We start from the raw sequence: 15899 nt of genomic DNA, 5'->3' as shown, positions 1-15899 counted from the left end.
CTGTAATCATCGATATGAGAGAAGTATTCCCTATTCATTAAAGAAATGTTCATGGGAAATTTAGTTGTAATTGACAATACCGGTCCATAAAGAAAGGTATCCAATGATCGGCTTTGTCTGACCAAAGTCTTTAGTACCTTTTAATTTGGTTGATTTATGCAAAGCAATATCTATATCGTTCATATGGTATGCATTAGTTTGCAAAAGTTCATACTCTTCAGGGAATACGGGTGTGAATAATGAATTACTAAATGTAAAATTCAATATTCAGATTGTAGCTTACGCCTATATATACTATAAGATTGTATCCATTGTAATTTTAGAAACACTATTGACATTTCCACATACGCAGAACAAATCAACCGTGGCCAAACTTAAGTTGTTTGCACTTAAAGTAAATCGGTGGACGGTTATTATTTAATAACTGCTCGAAATTTTACCAAGTAACATATTGAAAAAAATTGGACTTTTAAACATGTCATCGCATTGTATGGCCGTATTGATTTTCTTATTATTGATTAATTGCTGGGGAGTAACGGATACAGTAGCTACTGCATTGTTACCTCAGATTATGATACAAGCTTCAAAATGTCCTGAATGTCAAATCCTTTCACATTCAGGCAATTGTCGCCCAGTCATTAAATTTGGCAAAGGTAAGCCAATATTGAAGTTAAGTTTGCTTTGGTAATAGATTTTTAATAGCAATTTTTTGGTGTCATATAGTGTTGCCAAATCAAAACATATTCGAAACCTTTTTGGAACTTTTGAACGAATTGAGATATGTACACGAAACTTAACACAGTCAATGTCGGATAGAGATTTTCACAGGAAACTTAACGCAATCAAATTTGAGGTGTTTTTAGTATGTATGCAAAACTTGGGGATTCTAGTTGGTCCTGAGGCTGCTCCATGGGGCTTAAAAGTTGGCTTGTAGCCGAACAGTCATTTATGGGCCGATCTGATTGGCTCTTTTTTATACCCACCACCATAGGCTGGGGATATACGAATCTAGTCATTTCGTTTGTAACACCTCGAAATATTGATCTAGGACCCCATAAAGTACACATATACTTGATAATCTCAACATTTTGAGTCGAACTAGCCATGTTCGTCCGTCCTTCTGTCGAAATCACGATAGGGCTCGAACGCGTAGAGCCAGCCGCTTGAAATTTTGCACGTATGCTTTATATTGAAAAAGGTCATTGGGGATTGCAAATGGGCCATATCGGTACAGATTTAAATATAGCTCCCATATAAATCGGTCTCCCGATTGAACTTTTTAAGCCCCTGGAAGCCGCAATTTTCATCCGATTTGGCTGCACATAGTGTTCTAAAATATAACTCTCAATAACTGTGCCAAGTACGCTACTAATCGGTCAAGAAGCTGATATAGCTTCCATATAAACCGATCACCCAATTTAACTTCTTGAGCCCTTACAAGCCGAAATTTTCTGATTTGGCTGTAATTTTGCACATAATGTTTTGGTATGTCTTTCAAGATCTGTGCCAAGTACAGTCTAAATTGGTCTATAACCTGATATAGCTTCCATATAGACCGATCTCTCAATTTGACTTCTTGAGCCCCTGGAAGTCTCAATTTTCATCCAATTTGGCTAAAGTTTTGTACATGGTGTTTTGTTATGACTTCCAACAACAAGAACATGATATAGCTACCATATTCAATGATCTCCCGATTTGATTTTTTTAGCTCTTACAAGCCGCGATTTTTATCAGATTTTGCTGAAATTTCGCCTATAGTGTTCTATTTATTATGACTCTCAACAACTGCGCTAAGTACGGTTCAATTCGGTCTATAACCAGATATAGCTCCCATATTTTAGCAGAATCCATAGCAGTGGGTTCCCAAGATTCTGCCCCGCCGAACTCTGCACTCATTTACTTGTTTAAATATAGAACTCGAAAAACCTTACAAAAAACATTCTAAAGTCTGGAATATATCTAACAGTTTATGAGTTTTTTGAAAATTTTAGTCAAGGTATTTTTAAAATCTTGGGACCAACATGCTATCAATTTTTTTCACCGGTGGAAAGGTTGATAAATTAGTTCTGATTAAATAACAACGGCGATCTTCACCTTGACACGTAAAACGGCGTTAAGTTCGGCCGGGCCGATCTTTGGATACCCACCACCACGGTTATATGTGTAAACCATCTTTCGTCATAATCCGGTGAAAATTCGGCACGGACATTGAGTCTTCTAATAAGCACAAGTACAAGTCCAATTCAATTTTATAGAACAAAATATTGGTATTTTTCTAGCTATATCCAAATATAGACCGTTAAGATGTCGAAAAGCCTAACATAAATCCCTATGTCAAATTTCAGCGATATCGGTTTAAAAATGTGTCTTTTATGGGCCCTAGACTTTAAATCGAGAGATCGGCCTATACGGCAGCTTTATCCAAATCTGAACCGATCTAAGCCAAATTGAAGAAAGATGTCGAAGGGCCTAACACAACTCACTGTCGCAAAATCGGACAATAAATGCGTCTTTTATGGGCACAAGACATTAAATCGAGATATCGGTCTATATGGCAGTTATATTCAAATCTACACCGATCTGGACTAAATTGAAAAAGTATGCCGAAGGTCCAAGCACAGCTCACTGTCCCAAATTCGGCGACATAGGACAATAAATGCGCCTTTTATGGGCCCCAAACCAGAAAACGAGTGATCGGTCTATATGGCAGCTATATCTTAATCTGGTCCGATTTGGCCTAAATTGAAGTAAGATGTCGAGTGGCCTAACACAACTCACTGTCCCAAGTTTCAGCAAAATCGGACAATAAATACGCCTTTTATGGGCCCAAGACCTTAAATCGAGAGATCAGTCTCTATGGCAGCTATATCCAAATCTAGGACGATTGAAAAATTGAAAAAAAGGATATGGAGAGCCTAACATAACTCACTGTCTCAAATTTTAGCAAAATCGGATAATAAATGCACATTTCATGGGCCCAAGACCTTAAACCGAGAGATCGGTCTATGCGGCAGCTATATTCTAATCTGGACCGATCGGGGGAAATTAAAAGTAAGATGTCGAGTGGCCTAACACAACTCACTGTCCTAAATTTCAGTAATATCATACAATAAATGCGCCTTTCATGGGTCCAAGACCTTAAATCGAGAGATCGGTCTATATTGCAACTATATCCAAATCTGGACCGATCGGGGCCAAATTGAAAAAGGATGTCAAAGAGCCTAACATAACTCACTGTCCCAAGTTTAAGCGACAATAAATACGCCTTTTAGGGGCCCAAAACCTTAAATCGAGAAATAGGTCTATATGACAGCTATATCCAAATCTAGACCGATCAGGCCCAAATTGAAGAAATATGTCCAAGGGCCACTCACTGCCCCAAATTTTAGCAAAATTGGATTATAAATGTGGTTTTTATGGGTGTAAGACCTTGAATCGGCGGATCGGTCTATATGGGGCCTATATCAAGATATAGTCCGATATAGCCCATCTTCGAACTTAACCTGTCTATGGACAAAGAAAGAGTCTGTGCAAAGTTTCGGCTCAATATCTCTATTTTTAAAGACTGTAGCGTGATTTCAACAGTCTGACGGACGGACATGGCTAGATGGGCTTAGATTTTTACGACAATCAACAACAAAAACGATAGACGGACAAACGGCACAGAAAAAGATATGCGGACAGATGGACATGGCTAAGCCGAATCAGAAGAAATTTCGGAGTCGAACCATACATTTTATCACAGCCGCAGTTTGTGTTTTTTTTTTAATAAACTCCATATAAGTGTTTCCTTTCTTTAAATTTTAGGCAAGAGATCTGAAATGTTGTGTGAGAGATAAGCTTATAACAGATATCCACCACAAATATATGCCATATCGGCCCTTAAGTAGGATTCCCTGTTTAACTCTTCGAAACCATTGGTCAAACAGATCACGGTTTATATTTTATAACTTACGAAGTTTATCTTATTTTTTTATTATTTCCCATTTGTAGATTCACCATGCTACATACACCCAGTGATTTAATGGTGGTTTTTGAAACTACCCAAGGAATGTCTATAGGAACATCACTGCATTTGGATGGTTTATAAAATATGTAAAAAGTTTTATTTTAGAGCAAATACAACAATTGCGAACATGAATTTTTGAGTAACGTATTAAAAATGTTTGAAACGTTGAGTGGAGCGCATGTTTCATTATTTTGCTTCGCAGGAATAGTCTACAATTCATAACAGGTGGTTATTATTTGGAAAAAAATTGTAAGTCACTCAAGGATAGCTACGATAGTGTTATCCACTAAACGTTTGTTGATCTGCACTTGTTTCCAGTGGAGCGACAGATTTCAATACAGATTTCAATTTTCAATAAAGACAAAATTAAATTTTCTCTTAAGACAAAATTTCTATGAAATTTTCTCTAAAGACAAAATTTCTATGAAATTTTCTCTAAAGACAAAATTTCTATGAAATGTTCTCTAAAGACAAAATTTCTATGAAATGTTCTCTAAAGACAAAATTTCTATGAAATTTTCTCTAAAGACAAAATTTCTATGAAATTTTCTCTAAAGACAAAATTTCTATGAAATTTTCTCTAAAGACAAAATTTCTATGAAATTTTCTCTAAAGACAAAATTTCTATGAAATTTTCTCTAAAGACAAAATTTTTATGAAATTTTCTCTAAAGACAAAATTTCTATGAAATTTTCTCTAAAGACAAAATTTCTATGAAATTTTCTCTAAAGACAAAATTTCTATGAAATTTTCTCTAAAGACAAAATTTCTATGAAATTTTCTCTAAAGACAAAATTTCTATGAAATTTTCTCTAAAGACAAAATTTCTATGAAATTTTCTCTAAAGACAAAATTTCTATGAAATTTTCTCTAAAGACAAAATTTCTATGAAATTTTCTCTAAAGACAAAATTTCTATGAAATTTTCTCTAAAGACAAAATTTCTATGAAATTTTCTCTAAAGACAAAATTTCTATGAAATTTTCTCTAAAGACAAAATTTCTATGAAATTTTCTCTAAAGACAAAATTTCTATGAAATTTTCTCTAAAGACAAAATTTCTATGAAATTTTCTCTAAAGACAAAATTTCTATGAAATTTTCTCTAAAGACAAAATTTCTATGAAATTTTCTCTAAAGACAAAATTTCTATGAAATTTTCTCTAAAGACAAAATTTCTATGAAATTTTCTCTAAAGACAAAATTTCTATGAAATTTTCTCTAAAGACAAAATTTCTATGAAATTTTCTCTAAAGACAAAATTTCTATGAAATTTTCTCTAAAGACAAAATTTCTATGAAATTTTCTCTAAAGACAAAATTTCTATGAAATTTTCTCTAAAGACAAAATTTCTATGAAATTTTCTCTAAAGACAAAATTTCTATGAAATTTTCTCTAAAGACAAAATTTCTATGAAATTTTCTCTAAAAACAAAATTTCTATGAAATTTTCTCTAAAGACAAAATTTCTATGAAATTTTCTCTAAAGACAAAATTTCTATGAAATTTTCTCTAAAGACAAAATTTCTATGAAATTTTCTCTAAAGACAAAATTTCTATGAAATTTTCTCTAAAGACAAAATTTCTATGAAATTTTCCCTAAAGACAAAATTTCTATGAAATTTTCTCTAAAGACAAAATTTCTATGAAATTTTCTCTAAAGACCAAATTTCGATGAAATATTCTCTAAAGACAAAATTTCTATGAAATTTTCTCTAAAGACAAAATTTCAATGAAATTTTCTCTAAAGACAAAATTTCTATGAAATTTTCTCTAAAGACAAAATTTCTATGAAATTTTCTCTAAAGACAAAATTTCTATGAAATTTTCTCTAAAGACAAAATTTCTATGAAATTTTCTCTAAAGACACAATTTCTATGAAATTTTCTCTAAAGAGAAACGTAGATGCCCAAGCCCTTCGATCTTCTGCGCTTCTTCTCCAATTTCTGACACCCAGTTTCAAGTTGTCGTTCCTCACTTGGTCACTCACTTGGTCACTGCATGTCTTCTTTAATGGTCGCCTTCAAAAAACTTCCTTGCTGGAGCTTCGTCATCCATTCTGACAACATGACCTAGCCAACACAACCGTTGTATTTTGATGCGTCTTAATATGCTATCGTCGTCATACAGCTCGTAGTTCAAAAGCTGCTATTGCTTCTCCCGGTTACCGACCTATAATATCGATGTCGTCGGCATAGACAAGTAGCATACGTTCTCTTGTGAGTAGTGTGCCTTTCTATTCACACCTGCATCTCTTATAATCTTCATCAGCAGGATATTAAAGAGATCACACGATAGGTGTGAATGATTTGGTATTGAATAATTTGGTATTGAATGATTTGGAGAGGTTCTTTCCTATTTTAACAAGCATCATCCTGCAAAGTCGTATCAGTTTTGCAGGGATACCAAACTCAGACATGGCCTGAAATACTTTTGAACGTATAGAGCTGTCGAAGTCGGCTTTGTAGTCAACGTAAATATGGTAGGTGGTGATTTGTCCTTCACGAGTCTTTTTCAGGATTTGCAGTAGTGTAAATATTTGATTTACCGGGTGTCTTCGTCAAAAGCTCCTGCTGACCAAGAGCCTGGCGCATCCGCTCCACCAGTCGATTCTCAGTAGTAGACAACATGATACGTCCTGATGCCACCACCGCAGCTGTTGCGTCTTTGCGGTCCATTCTTAGCCTACTTCCTGGGTTTTAGATCTGCCGCAACCCTCGAAGCAGACACAAATCTTCAACCGCCTAATGAATAACATTATTGTAGCTATCGTTGAGTGACTCAAATTTTTTTTTTTTCGAAAATATCTACGTCTCACTAGTCACAGAGTATTCTTGCGGAGCGAGATAACAAAACGTCCATTCAACGGTTCAAACAAGTCTTGACTGGGCCACATGATTTTGGAGTGTTCAAAACTCCCACTTTGTGACCATCCCATCGGGCCCTCTCCTGAAAACCGTACTTACATGTCACTAGAAGCATACTCACAGATTCCAATTCCCCTGGAATGTCGAAGGTACTTCCAAGTCTCGCAAGCTAGCTTGCTCTACAATTCCCTGGGATATCTCTGTGATCCTGTACCCAGAACAGGTGAATTTGGAACTGTCTAACATCATCTAACATTTGGAACTGTCTAACATCATCATCTAACTGAGAGATCAGCGGCAATCGACAGCTGTTTTTGAATTCAGAAATTTGTGACCCAGAGATTTTTAGTCTGAATGTAATGAAATCGCCCAATTTGATGTCGTCGACGCCAGACTTTGGTCTTGCCTTACTTGTATTATATGCTGTTTGCATCTGCTACAGCTTATTGTTGGATTAACATCTGCAGTCTCTTCATGTCATTGTCACTCTTTCAATAATAAACCTTATAATTGTTGCGTCGTTTAATATAATTCCATAAAACATCAGAAAGATTTACGCTTTTGCATCTATCAATAAATACTCTATATATATACGTGTATAGTAAAAACGTGTTAAGTTCGGCCGTGCAGAACTTTGTATGGTCTCGATCATATTTTATTCAGGTCCCGAGAACTCATATACAAGTAACACTTTTAGCGATATAAGGCACGAAATCCGCTCTTTATGAGATTAAGACCCAAAAATAGAAGATCGGTCGGAAGATAGTAGGATCTGATTCATATTTGTTTCAGCGAAATCGGATAAAAAAATAAATCTTTTATGGTCTTCAGACCCTTTATCACGAGATCGGCATATATGGCAGCTATATCTAAATACAATCCGATATGAACCATATTTAGGTCGGATGTCGGGAGACCTAAAACTGCTCATTGTTTCACAGTTCAGTGAAAGCGTATAAAAAATAAAGGTTTTATGGGCTTCAGACCCTTTATCGGCTGATCGGTCTATATGGCATCTATATCTAAACATAGTCCGCAATGAACCATATTTAGGTCGGATGTCGGGAGACCTTAAACTACTCATTCTTTCAAATTTCAATGAAATTGGATAAAAAACAAAAAAAGAAAAATGCAAATTTTATGCCCCATAGCAGGTACACCGAAATATGGCCCGATTTGAACCAAATTCGGCACGGACGTTGAGTGGTCTAATAATATAGCTATAGCCAAATATAGACCGATCAGAACCATAAACGACACGGATGTCTATAAGCCTATCATAAGTCACTATGTCAAATTTCATCGAAATCGGATAATAAATGCGCCTTCTATGGGGCCAAGACTTTAAATCGAGAGATCGATCTATATGGCAGCCATATCCTAATCTGAACCGATCTAGGCCAAATCGAAGAGGGAAAAAGAAGAACCTTAAGCAACTCACTGTCACAAATTTCAGCTAAATCGGACAATAAATGCGCCATTTATGAGCCCAAGACCTTAAATCGAGAGATCGGTCTATATGGCAGCTATATGCAAATCCGAACCGATCGGGTCTAAATTAAAAAAAGGATATTGACCATCTTAACACAACTCACTGTCCCGAATTTCAACAAAATCGTATAATAAATGTGGCTTTTATGGGTTTTCGGCGGATCGGTCTATATGGGGGTTATATCAAGATATAGCCCATCTTCGAACTGAACCTGCGTATAGACAAAAAAAGAATCTGTGCAATGTTTCACCTCAATATCTCTATTTGACAGTTGGTCAGACAGACAGTTGGTCAGACGGACGGACACGGCTAGTTTGTCTTAGATTTTTACGCATATTTGGAATATATATACTTTATGGGGTCGGAAATGGATATTTCGATGTGTTACAAACGGAATGGCAAAATAAATATACCCCCATCCTTCGGTGGTGGGTATAACAAATCTTTTATGGGTTCCCTTCCCTTTTATGGGCAGACCCTTTATCGGCATATCGGTCTATAAAGCAGCTATATCCAAATATAGTCCGATTTGGCCCGTTCAAGAATATAACCTACGTGCATCAAAAAGACATATTTGTGCCAAATTTCAAATCAATATCTCAATGTTTGAAGGCCGTAGAGTGATAACAACAGACGGACAGACACACGGACATCGTTTAATCGTCTTAGAATTGTACGATATTTGATATTTCGATGTGTTGTAAACGATACGAATAAGGGAATATACCTCTATCCTATGGTGGTGGGTATAAAAATAGCTCCGTGACTGATTGATTGGCTGACAGATTGAGTGATCAACTCTCAGCGCAAACGGCTAAGGCTTCAACCTTGTTAAAACGGGATTTTGCGATATTCTTACGTTTAGGTACTAAAGAGTACCAAACAGTACGAAATAGTGCATGATTGTAGAGAACGAATGGAAAGGGCTAGGAGATCCACTTTGGGCTCAAATGAAAGTGCGTCTCGAAAAAATAAGATTTAGTGAAAATAATTCCAAAATGGTACCGAAAGTGGGAGAAATAGTACGATTAGTGGCGCATTTGGTACTATTTCGTACCCTCATTACGTATTGAGCTAGAGCTCTGAATTTTGGTACTTAGTACTGAGTTTTTGGAAATTTTTTACTCTTAAGTGCCAATAACAGTACCCAAAATGTACCAAATGAGTGAACTTTGAACAGGGCGTATGGAGAGAGCTAGAATTTAAAAATACTGCTCGAGATATGATGTTGCGTAAAAATAGGGGTGGGAAAAAACTGTGGAGTGTTGTTCTGGAAACGCCAAAAACGTACTTTTAGTACAGAATCTGGTAAAATTAAGTACTTTCTTTACTGATTGAGCTGATAGAGCACTGAAATTTGGCATTAAGGTACAACTAGGAAACATATGGTAGGTGCCGTTTCCTTTTTTTTTCAAAATTAGTACATTATGGTACCAAAAAGTACAAAATAGTACGAAATAGTCTTTCTTCGTCCACAGCGAATGGCGACAGCTAGAATAAAGTCATTTGCTAAAAATGATCATGATCTTTAAAAAATACATGTCGTACCAGAAATGGAAGAAAACGTACTATAGTGCCGTACAAAATAGTACTATTTAACAGATTGAGACGCAACCCTCACAATCGGGATGAAATTCATTGAAGTACTAAAACGTTCATAATGGTACTTTCTTTACGGATTGAGCGAGAGCTCTGAAAATTGGTATGTCGGCACACTTTGGCAGTATATATCGGGCGACTTGGAGATTTTTTTGATGTTAGTACATTTAGGTACTAAAACGTACAAAATGGTACTTTCTTTACAGATTGAGCTATAGCTCTTAAAATTTTGATACAGTTACTCCCTAATTGAATATATCGAGCGACTAGACACATTTTTGGAAATTCGTACATCTACAGCTCTCAAAATTGGGATAGAGTTATTCCTTAACAGAATATATCAGGTAACTTGAAGATTATTTTCAAATTCGTACATTTAGGTACTAAAACGTACAAAATGGTACTTTATTTACGGATTGAGTTAAAGCTCTCAAAATTTGGATGCAGTTACATCTAGGTACTAAATCATACAAATTGGTACTTTCTTTACGGAAAGTGCTAAAGCTCTCACATTTAGGATAGGATGCTCCATGCCAGTATATATTGGGCAATGGGATAGTTTTCTGAAATTCGTACCTTTAGGTAATAAATAGTAGAAATAAATGAATAAATAATCCACAATGGCACAAATGGGATCTTAAACAACGTGGTAGAAAAAGACGTACGGAAGATGGGAAAAGGTACATTTAGTACGTCTTTAGGTACTATTACGTATTGAGCTAGAACCTGAAGTTTTGAATACAGAATGGGCGACTAGAAAGTTTTTTCTTAAAAACAGTTACCAAAACATACAAAATGGTACTTTCTTCGCGAATTCAATTGCAGCTCACAAAATTGGGATACAGCTACAACTTGTCAATATATATCGGGCGACTAGAGTTTTTTTTTTTTAAATTTTTAAATTCGTCCATTTTGGCACTAAAACTTACTTGCACCATTTTACTTTCTTTTCGGATTAGGCTAAAGTACTTAAAATTGAAATTCAGTTACATCTTGATGTTGGGTGTACCATCGGGGGCAGCGAAGCAACCGGGCGTATGCTAGTCTTTTTATACAAATAGTTATCTGACGCTTAAGTACTTTTATTCCTTAAATCTTTATTTATTGTGGTTTATGGAATTATATTAAGCCTGACAATAATTATACGGTTTATTTGTTCCCCGAGTGACAAGCATACGAAAAGAATGCAATTCTGCATCTACCAGCAACAGATACAGCCCGCTACTGAGATATAATTCAATTATTTAGTTTAAGTTGAAAATTCCAATGATGCACAGAGTACGACGCATTCTTATCATTTTGTTGATTACTATTGCCATAGTCCGTAGTGAAGCATCCTACTCCGGTCCAAAGAATAAAATTCCCAACTGTAAACATTGGAAACCTCATACTACTAAATGTATTGAATATCCGCACCTAAGGAAACAATCTGATAAAGTAGCTGCACCTTTTGATCCTATTTTTGTAAGTAAATTTAAACGAGTTCCTTTATGACCCCTATTGAGATTACAAATACAATACATTGTGTTAGTTTAGCTAGAAGTTAGTATTGGAAGCCACCGTGGCGCATAATCACATATCGAGGGAGAATACGGGATTTTATTCAGCAGTGGTTGCATAAATGGAGTGAAGTAAGTCACTTGGGTATAGGTTGAATGATTTTTTCACCATAAAATATAAGTTCACTCGGAGGGTTGGTCCATTGTAATTGAAGAAAATAGAAGTGTTATAACCAACAACAAGAAAAATTAAGAAATTATATGAAGTGAGTCCGAGGCAAGCGCCAACCTGTCAAGCCCAAATGTATGTGCATCTCTGGACCATTGATTCCCACTTATCTGTCTGGAGTGTGAATTAATGATCCTGCCCATAACCCTGTCCAGCATTTTTTAAAAAAAAACTTTTAACAAGTAAAAAGCCGTTAAATTCAGCAGGGCCCAACATTGGATACCCACCACCTCGATTATGTACGTAAACCACCTTTCGTCCTGGAGGCCACCGTAGCGCAGAGGTTAGCATGTCCGCCTATGACGCTGAACGCCTGGGTTCGAATCCTGGCGAGGCCATGAGAAACAAGTAAAAACGTGCTAAGTTCGGCCGGGCCAAATCTTATATACCCTCCACCATGGATCGCATTTGTCGAGTTCTTTTCCCGGCATCTCTTCTTAGGCAAAAAAGAATATGAGAAAAGATTTGCTCTGCTATTAGAGCGATAACAAGATATGGTCCGGTTTGGACTACAATTAAATTATATGTTGGAGACCTATGTAAAATGTCAGCCAATTCGAAAAAGAATTGCGTCCTTTGGGGGCTCAAGAAGTAAAATAGAGAGATCGATTTATATGGGAGTTGTATAAGGCTATAGACCGATTCAGACCATAATAAACACGTATGTTAATGGTCATGAGTGGATCCGTCGTACATAATTTCAGGCAAATCGGATAATAATTGCGACCTCTAGAGGCTCTAGAAGTCAAGATCCCAGATCGGTTTATATGGCAGCTATATCAGGTTATGGACCGATTTGAACCATACTTGGCGCAATTGTTGGATATCATAACAAAACACGTTATGCAAAATTTCATTCCAATCGGGTAAGAATTCCGCCCTCCAGAGGCTCAAGAAGTCTAGACCAATTATCGGTTTATATGACAGCTATATCAGGTTATGGACCGATTTGAACAATACATGGCACAGCTGTTGGATATCTTAACAGATCACGTCGTGCAAAATTTCATTCCAATCGGATAAGAATTGTGCCCTCTAGAGGCTCAAGAAGTCAGGACCCAAGATCGGTTTATATGGCAGCTTTATCAGGTTATGGACAGATATGAACCAGTTGTTAGAAGGGATACCAAAACATCACGTGCAAAATTTCAGTCAAATCGGACCAGAATTGAGCCCTCTAGAGACTCAAGAAGTCAAGACCCAAGATCGGTTTATATGGCAGCTATATCAAAACATGGGCCGATATGGCCCATTTACAATACCAACCGACCTATACTAATAAGAAGTATTGGTTCAAGCGGCTAGCTTAGCTCCTTCGGAAGTTAGCGTGCTTTCGACAGACAGACGGATGGTCGGACGGACATGGCCAGATCGACATAAAATGTCGCGACAATTAAGAATATATATACTTTATGGGGTCTCAGACGAATATTTCGAGTAATTACAAACAGAATGACGAAATTAGTATACCCCCATCCTATGGTGGAGGGTATAAAAACAATTTTAAGCGGTGGTTTTCCCCTCCTAATGTTGGCAACATTTGTGAGGTACTATGCCATGTAAAACTTCTCTCCAAAGAGGTGTCGCACTGCGCCAGCCGTTCGGACTCGGCTTTAAAAAGGAGGCCCCCTATCATTGAGCATAAACATGAATCTGACTGCACCCACTGATATGTGAGAAGTTTGTCGCACTGCGCCACGCCGTTCGGACTCGGCTTTAAAAAGGAGGCCCCTTATCATTGAGCATAAACATGAATCTGACTGCACTCACTGATATGTGAAAAGTTTGCCCCTTTGTGGAAGGTTTATGGGCAAAATTTGCATTTACCTTTCGTCCGGTAAAGTAGCATATTTTATGCCCCCATAGCAGCTATATCGAAATATGGTCCGATTTGGACCAAATTCGGTAAAGTTTTGAGTGGTCTAATAAATAAGAGCACTGTTCAATTTTGTGGAAGAAAATATTGGTCTTTATGATAGCTATATCCAAATAAAGACCGTTCTGAACCATATACGACACGGGGCCAAAACTTTAAATCGAGAGATCGGTCTATATGGCAGCTATATCCAAATTTGAACCGATCTGGACCAAATTGGAGAGGGTTGTCGAAGAGCCTAACGTAACTCACTGTCCCAAATTTCGGCGAAATCTGACAATAAATACATCTTTTATGGGCCCAAGACCTTAAATTGAGAGATTGACAGCTATATCGAAATCTGGACTGATCTGGGCCAAATTAAACACGGATGTCGAAGAGCCTAACACAACTCACTGTCCCAAATTTCGGTGAAATCTGATAATAAATGCGTCGTTTGTGGGCCTAAGACCTTAAATCGAGAGATCAGTCTATATGACAGCTATATCGAAATCTGGACCGATCTGGGCCAAATACAAAAAGGATATCGAAGGGCTTAACGCAATTTACTGTCCCAAATTTTGGCAAAATCGGATAATAAATGCGCCTTTCATGGGCTCAAGACCTTAAATCGAGAGATCGGTCTAAATGGCAGCTACATCCAAATTTGAACCGATCTGGGGCAAATTAAGGATGGATGTCGAGTGGCCTAACACAAATCCCAAATCCCACTATCCCAAATTTCAACAATATCAGATAATAAATGTGGCTTTTATCGGCCTAAGAACTTAAATCAGCGGTTCGGTCTATATGGGGGCTATATCAAGATATAGTCCGATATAGTCCATCTTCGAACTTAATCGGATATGGACCAAAAAGGAATCTGCGCAAAGTTTCAGCTCAATATCTCTATTTTTAAAGGTTGTCGAAAGCACGCTAACTTCCGAAGGAGTAAAGCTAGCCGCTTGAAATTTTGCACAAATACTTGTTATTAGTGTAGGTCGGTTGGTATTGTAAATGGACCATATCGGTCCATGTTTTGATATAGCTGCAATATAAACCGATCTTGGGTCTTGACTTCTTGATCCTCTAGAGTGCGCAATTTTTATTCGATTGGAATGACATTTTGCACGACGTGTTCTGTTATGATATCCAACAACTGTGCCTAGTATGGGTCAAATCGGTCCATAACCTGATATAGCTGCCATATAAACCGATCTTGGGTCTTGACTTCTTGAGCCTCTAGAATGCGCAATTCTTATCCGATTGGAATGAACCAAGTATGGTTCAAATCGGTTAATAACCTGATGTAGCTGTCATACAAACAGATTTGGGGACTTGACTTCTCGAGCTTCTAGAGGGCCCAATTCCTACCCGATTTGGCTGAAATTTTGTACGACGGATTCTCCGTCAACCTATGTGTTTATTATGAATCTGAATCGGTCTATATTCGGATACAGCTCCCATATAAATTGATCTCTCCATTTTACTTCTTGAGCCAACAAAGGGCGCAATTCTTATTCGAATTGGCTGACATTTTACCCAGGTCTCCAACATATAATTTAATTGTAGTCCAAACCGGACCATATCTTGATATCGCTCTAATAGCAGAGCTAATTTTTTCTTTTATCCTTTTTTTGCCTAAGAAGAGATGCCGGGAAAAGAACTCGACAAATGCGATCCATGGTGGAGGGTATATAGGATTCGGTCCGGCCGAACTTAGCACGCTTTTACTTGTTTAATCTGCCATTTTCATAATATCTCTCTCATAGATATTTTATTTGTCGGTTTTCATTCAAACCATGCATAATAAACTCCAGATTGTGGTATGTTTTTTTTTGTTTCTTCTTTCTAGTCTTTGCAAAATTTAATAAATATTATTATTTTTCTAAAGTTTATGTTTATTTAAAGCATTAACAGAGCTCTGTTAACCCCTCAGAGGAAGTCTGTTAATGCTTCTGTTACTCGCTCTCGCATCGTTGTTTGTATGTGTTACAGTTCTTAACTTGCAGGATTTTGAACCGGTCCCAAACTGGTGATTTCACCAGTTTTCAGTGACCAGGGACCGATTGCCTGTCTATCCAAATTACCGGTGACTTTTTATAAAAGCATGTCCTACCTGATAAGGGACCTCCTTCTTAAAGCCGAGACCGAACGGGGAGAGAATTTTTTGGAGAGAAATTTTTACTTGACATAGTACCTTACTAAGGTACTCGCCATGATTCGAAGCCAGTCATTCAGCGTCATAGGCGGACATGCTAATCGCTGCGCTACGGTGGCCCCCATACCTAGGGACCAATAATTTTGAATCACACAATCTTGAATGTGATTTTCTGTTATGACTTCCAACAGC

The 15899-nt window shown here is 37.0% G+C and overlaps 1 protein-coding gene and 1 long non-coding RNA gene across 5 annotated transcripts in view; both read left to right on the top strand.

Moving 5' to 3' along the window:
* The window catches only part of LOC106094403 (uncharacterized), a 198472-nt gene that overhangs the window by 39515 nt on the left and 143058 nt on the right, over positions 1–15899 (top strand). The gene's annotated exons all lie outside the window — the stretch shown is intronic.
* On the top strand, positions 320–4178 carry LOC106089481 (uncharacterized). The gene is made up of 2 exons (XR_001221628.2): positions 320–653; positions 3994–4178. It is a non-coding gene; the product is annotated as an uncharacterized LOC106089481 (long non-coding RNA).

This window comes from Stomoxys calcitrans, chromosome 4 (genome assembly GCF_963082655.1).
Source record: "Stomoxys calcitrans chromosome 4, idStoCalc2.1, whole genome shotgun sequence".
Lineage (NCBI taxonomy): Eukaryota > Metazoa > Arthropoda > Insecta > Diptera > Muscidae > Stomoxys > Stomoxys calcitrans.
The sequence above is the reverse complement of the archived record's forward strand: the minus strand, read 5'-3'. Positions and strand labels throughout refer to the sequence as shown.